The sequence below is a fragment of the Solea solea genome, chromosome 1 (assembly GCF_958295425.1).
Source record: "Solea solea chromosome 1, fSolSol10.1, whole genome shotgun sequence".
In the NCBI taxonomy this organism is placed as follows: Eukaryota; Metazoa; Chordata; class Actinopteri; order Pleuronectiformes; family Soleidae; genus Solea; species Solea solea.
In genome coordinates, this window is record NC_081134.1 from 25,197,919 (window position 1) to 25,202,805 (window position 4,887).

The following is a 4,887-nucleotide window of genomic DNA, read 5'->3' on the forward strand; positions in this document are numbered from 1 at the left end:
AAAAGTTGTAGGACAGAGAGACAGATGTGTGTTCTGAAGTGAACTCTTCAGTCTTGACTGGATTCAGTTCTTCACAGTTGATGCCTGAAGGAGAAAATAATGATGTCAAAGACAATTCACATTCACATGTTATTGGAATGAAAACTTTTTGTGTCTTATAATGTAACAAACCTGTTAGAGTGTTAAGAAGCAGCAGAGAAAATACAGAGTGATGCAGTGACAGCATGTTGAATAAAGGTCATGTTAATGGTTTTTATCTTGAACTCTGCTGAATGTGGAAGCTCCTCTCTCCTCTGTAGTTCAGTAACAACTCAGCTCCTCCCTGAATCTCTGCTTTTCCTCTTAGATCTATATTTTCTCTTCTCTCTGTTACACTTCCTTCTGCTTCACACTGACTGCAGCATTTAGTTCAAGCTGAAGGTGGACCGTCTTTAGTCTGTTTTCGGAATAATTGTATTTTTGGACATTTTCTACATAAAACACAAGTCATCAGCAAACATGTGCATCTAAACATCAGGACACAGCTGTCAAATCAATAAAGTATAAACTAAATCAAAGTGGGCCCAGTATGGATCCTTGTGGGACACCAGTGGTCTTTGGTCTGTTTTTGGAGACACATTTTTTAGTAGAATGTACAGAAAAGTAGCAGAGATTTATAGATTCAAAGTTTTATTTTGTCCTAACACAGAAACATGTGATTCTGCAGCAGAGTCATTTGTCTTAGTGTTGAACATGTCGTCACTTTCAAATACATGAAGATGAAGAAACATGTGTAAACTGACCATCAAGAGTTTGGAATAATTGTGTTTTTGGACATTTTCTACATAAAACACAAGAATCATCAGCAAACATGTGCATCTAAACATCAGTGGAAACACAAAGGACCTGACTGATAGTTATGTAATGTGGTTGCTGATCTGTCAACCTATGACCTGACTTTCAAACTGGGTTTGTCACTCATGTGACTCCGCCCACTGAGTTTCATTAGCGTATATTTATTGGCCTTTTCTCAATATCCATACTTGTGCATACTTGCATACTCCCATACTTGTGAAACGTCATCAGCCTCAGTCCAGGTTCTGTTCCAATTCTCCATTAAGCGAACAGCGAGGATGTTCTCAAACCCGGAAGTGTTCTGGCTCCGCCCATTTTTACCAAGTATGCATCTGAGGTGACTTAAGCGTACTTGGGATGGCCATGTATCCCAGAATACATTTGGGCAGAACATAGCAGCAGATAATAGAAATATAAATCTGAAATAAATATTTTTCTCTGTCCCGGAACGCAGTTTTAACGTGAAATTGTGTACTCCCGTACTTGGCAAGTATATAATCCTAGCGTACTTCACAATGTGGCAATACGTAGTTCATTGTCCTGGTAACTGTCAGGTGTGCTGCAGTTCCACCCAATCACCGTGGGAGACTGCCACATAAAGGCGGGCGTAAAGCACCTGTCAGCCCCTTGCTTGCTGGAGGCTGGGTCGCGTCACTCCTGTGCTTCCTCCATTTCCGCGTTCTTGTGGTTACAGGTGGGCTGCCGGCTGCACTTCTCACGTATGTCGCCCATCCAGTGCTAATGTTATTGTTTTATAAAGGTCCACCTGGGTGTTGCTGCTGGCTGCGCGCTGTGTCCCGCTCTGTGTGCGCCGCGCTGTGTGCCGCTCACTGTCCGCCGCTGGTCGCTCTCGGGGAGCGTGATTCCTCCGTCCCACGCTGTGTTGGCCGGGATCGCCTGATCGGTATGTAGTGCAGTGGTCTTAGCTTCCTCCTCCAGCCATTCATAAGTTGCTCATTGTTTGTTCACTTCATCGTAGGACGACTGACCGTAACGGCGCAGCGCAGACTAACCCGCTCCTAGAACCGCTGCTGCTTTGCTTCGCTTTGTCTCTTCACTTCTTTGCCTCATTTAAAGAGATTATTTGGACTGATTGCTGTGCCTCATTGGAACTGTGTGTTTGAAGAACTGATCGCCTCGCTTGCATCGGCATTTGCCGCTCCGCCGGTCGCTTGGTAACGCGTCGCCGATAGTTGGCGCAGCTTCATCTTAAACTGTGTGTGTGTGTGTGTGTGTGTGTGTGTGTGTGTGTACTTGCATGAGAGGACAGTGTGGGAATATATATTTGATTTTGTTCTTTTGTGGTAATTTCTTTACTTTCGTTTGTAATTTGTTTTGCTGTAACCCATAATTACAATTATTCTGTTAGTTTTGGGTTATAATGGGTTGCTTTCCAGTTGCTTTTATATAGAATTTTGTTTATTTGTCATTGGGTTTAATTATTATAATTCCTGTACAATTAATTCTTTGATTTCTCTTCTGTTATTAGTTATTGTTTTGTTTCATTATTTGTTATTTTCTAATTTGTTGCTTTCTGGTCGCCCCCATTCAGGTGCTGAGCCTACGGTGGTGGATTGGTGTCCTGGTCACGGTGTCCCCTTTTTGTTGTGTTAGCACTTTGTAGCTTCTTTGTTTTGTTTACTTTTATTTGCTTCACGTGTGGTGTTCCTGGGATCCCCTTTTCTTTTGGATACGGTTTTTCGCTGTAGGTCTCAGCACTGATTGGTTTCCCTTATATGTCCCCTTACGTGAGTAATTCTTTTATATTACTTTTAAAATAGAAATTTGTGTAAATAAAAGTGTTTTTGTATTATTGAACTGCCGTCTCTGTCTCGTTGCATAACGAACCTCAGTGCCTCCCTTTATTTGGGGTTAGTTCACTTAAAAGAAATCCCTGGGTGAAATTCCCAGGGTGGCGTTGTCTGGCAACAATTAAATCTATCGATGCTGCCTTAAAAAGGCATTCCCCCATACCTCGTGTCGCCACAACAAGTATATACTTCCCAAGTAAGCAAGTACATACTTGCTTACTTGAGTATTGAGAAACGGCCATTGTATTGTTTTCATGAATGATTATACCAGGCATGCATATCCAGCTGTGTGATTCACTGTTGAGGATTGGTCCTTCTAGAGCAGAGGCTGTCTACTTCCTGCTTCCTGTTCATGGGCGTCTGTGATTGGTGTGGCTGTGATTCGACCGAGTTTACTAATCAAGACTCAGTGGCTCAGTGGTTAAGACCGGTACCCTGTGTGCGAAAGACATCATGGTCACAACCCCTGACTGATTGTATTCAATTCCATTGTAAGTCGCTTTGGATAAAAGCGTCTGCTAAATGACATGCAATGTAATGTAAAAGACTCTGATGAGGAGAACCATGTATTGTATGCGGTAAGGAACAGGGAGCCAGTGGCGTTTTTTTAAGGGATGGAGGTGATGTGGTCACTGGAGCTGGTGTGGGTGAGCAGACGGGCAGCAGAGTTCTGGATATATTGTAGTTTTTGAAGGTGAGTGGAAGGGAGACCGTAGAGGAGGCTATTGCAGTAGTCGAGTCTGGAGGTAATGAAGGCGTGGATAAGGATTTCTGCAGAGGATTGTGAAAGGCAGGGACGGAGACGGGAAATATTGCGGAGATGGAAAAATTATGTTTTGGTAATATGGTTTATGTGGGGTTTGATTGAGAGGGTGGAGTCGAGGATAATGCTCCAGGGGAGTGACTGAGTGGCCATCAATGGTGAGGGAGATGTTCTGGGCCAATGGGAGGAGAGTTGGGTCCGGTGAAGATGAGTTCTGTTTTGTTGCTGTTGAGTTTGAGGAAATTGTGGTGCATCCAGGTTTTAATGTCGGAGAGGCAGTGTGTGATGGTGGAGAGAATGACTGGGGTGATGGATTTTGTGGATATGTACACCTGGGTGTCATCGGTATAACAGTGAAAGTGAAGTCCATGTTGACGGATGATATGACCAAGGGGAAGCATGTAGATGATGAAGAGGAGGGGGCCGAGCACCGAACCTTTGGGAACACCAGTGGAGACAGGGAAGGTATTTGATTTGAAGTTGTTTATGGAAACGTAATGATGGCAGTCGGAGAGGTAGGAGGAGAACCAGGAGAGTGCTGTCCCGGAGATGCCAATGGTTTGGAGATGGTGGAAGAGGATGCTGTGGTCGATGGTGTCGAATGCTGCACTGAGGTCGAGGAGGAGGAGGATGGAGAGTGAACCAGAATCGGCGGAAAGGAGGAGGTCGTTGGTGACTTTTAGGAGGGCTGTTTCAGTACTGTGATGGGGACGAAAACTGTATTGGAATGTTTCAAACAGTTGGTAGTTGAGAAGATATTGCTGGAGCTGTGAAATGATGGCACGTTCCAATATTTTTGACAGGAGTGGGAGGTTGGAGATGGGTCTGAAGTTGTCCAGGTTGTCTGGGTTTTTTCAGCAGGGGTGTGATGGTGGCTAGTTTGAGAGTGGGAGGAACAATACCAGAGCTGAGGGAGGAGTTTATGATGGTGGTGATGAGTGGCGTGAGAGTGGGGATGCAGGTTTTCAGGAGGGGAGCTGGGATGGGGTCCAGGTGGGAGGTTTTTAGCATCATGTCTGAGAGTAGTTTGGTAGTGTCTGTGGGGGATAAGGGAGCAAAGGAGGACAAGCCGTGGTGTGTGGTCATAATGAGGTCGAATTCTGAGACAGAGGTATGAAGTGTGATGTGGATGGTTTGGATTTTGGAGTGAAAAAATGACAAGTAATTATTGCATTTGTCTGTGGTGAATGTGGAGGTGATATTGTCTTTGGGTTTGGTGAGCTGCGCGAAGGTGGTGAACAGGGTACGTGGGTTTGATACATTGGAGTGTATTATTTGGGAGAAGTATTTTGACCGGGCGGTGTTTAAAGCTGTGATGTAGGTGGAGGTGAAGTGTTTATATGCATCAGCGTGGACAGTAAGACCGGTTTTGTTATGGAGTCGTTCGAGTTTTCTGCATTTGCGTTTGAGTTGCTGGAGCTCTGGAGTAAACCATGGGGCAGAGGCAAAAAAAGGAGACCGTTTTTGTTTTGAGGGGAG

The 4,887-nt window shown here is 44.6% G+C and overlaps 1 long non-coding RNA gene across 2 annotated transcripts; it reads left to right on the forward strand.

The window, feature by feature from the left end:
* The first annotated feature begins 1,342 nt into the window (after window positions 1–1,342).
* Window positions 1,343–2,652, forward strand: LOC131467185 (uncharacterized). Of its 2 annotated transcripts, none has more exons than XR_009241479.1 (2): window positions 1,343–2,050; window positions 2,387–2,652. It is a non-coding gene; the product is annotated as an uncharacterized LOC131467185 (long non-coding RNA). The 2 variants fall into 2 exon arrangements; XR_009241478.1 differs by having other exon boundaries at window positions 1,343–1,738.
* Window positions 2,653–4,887: the final 2,235 nt, after the last annotated feature.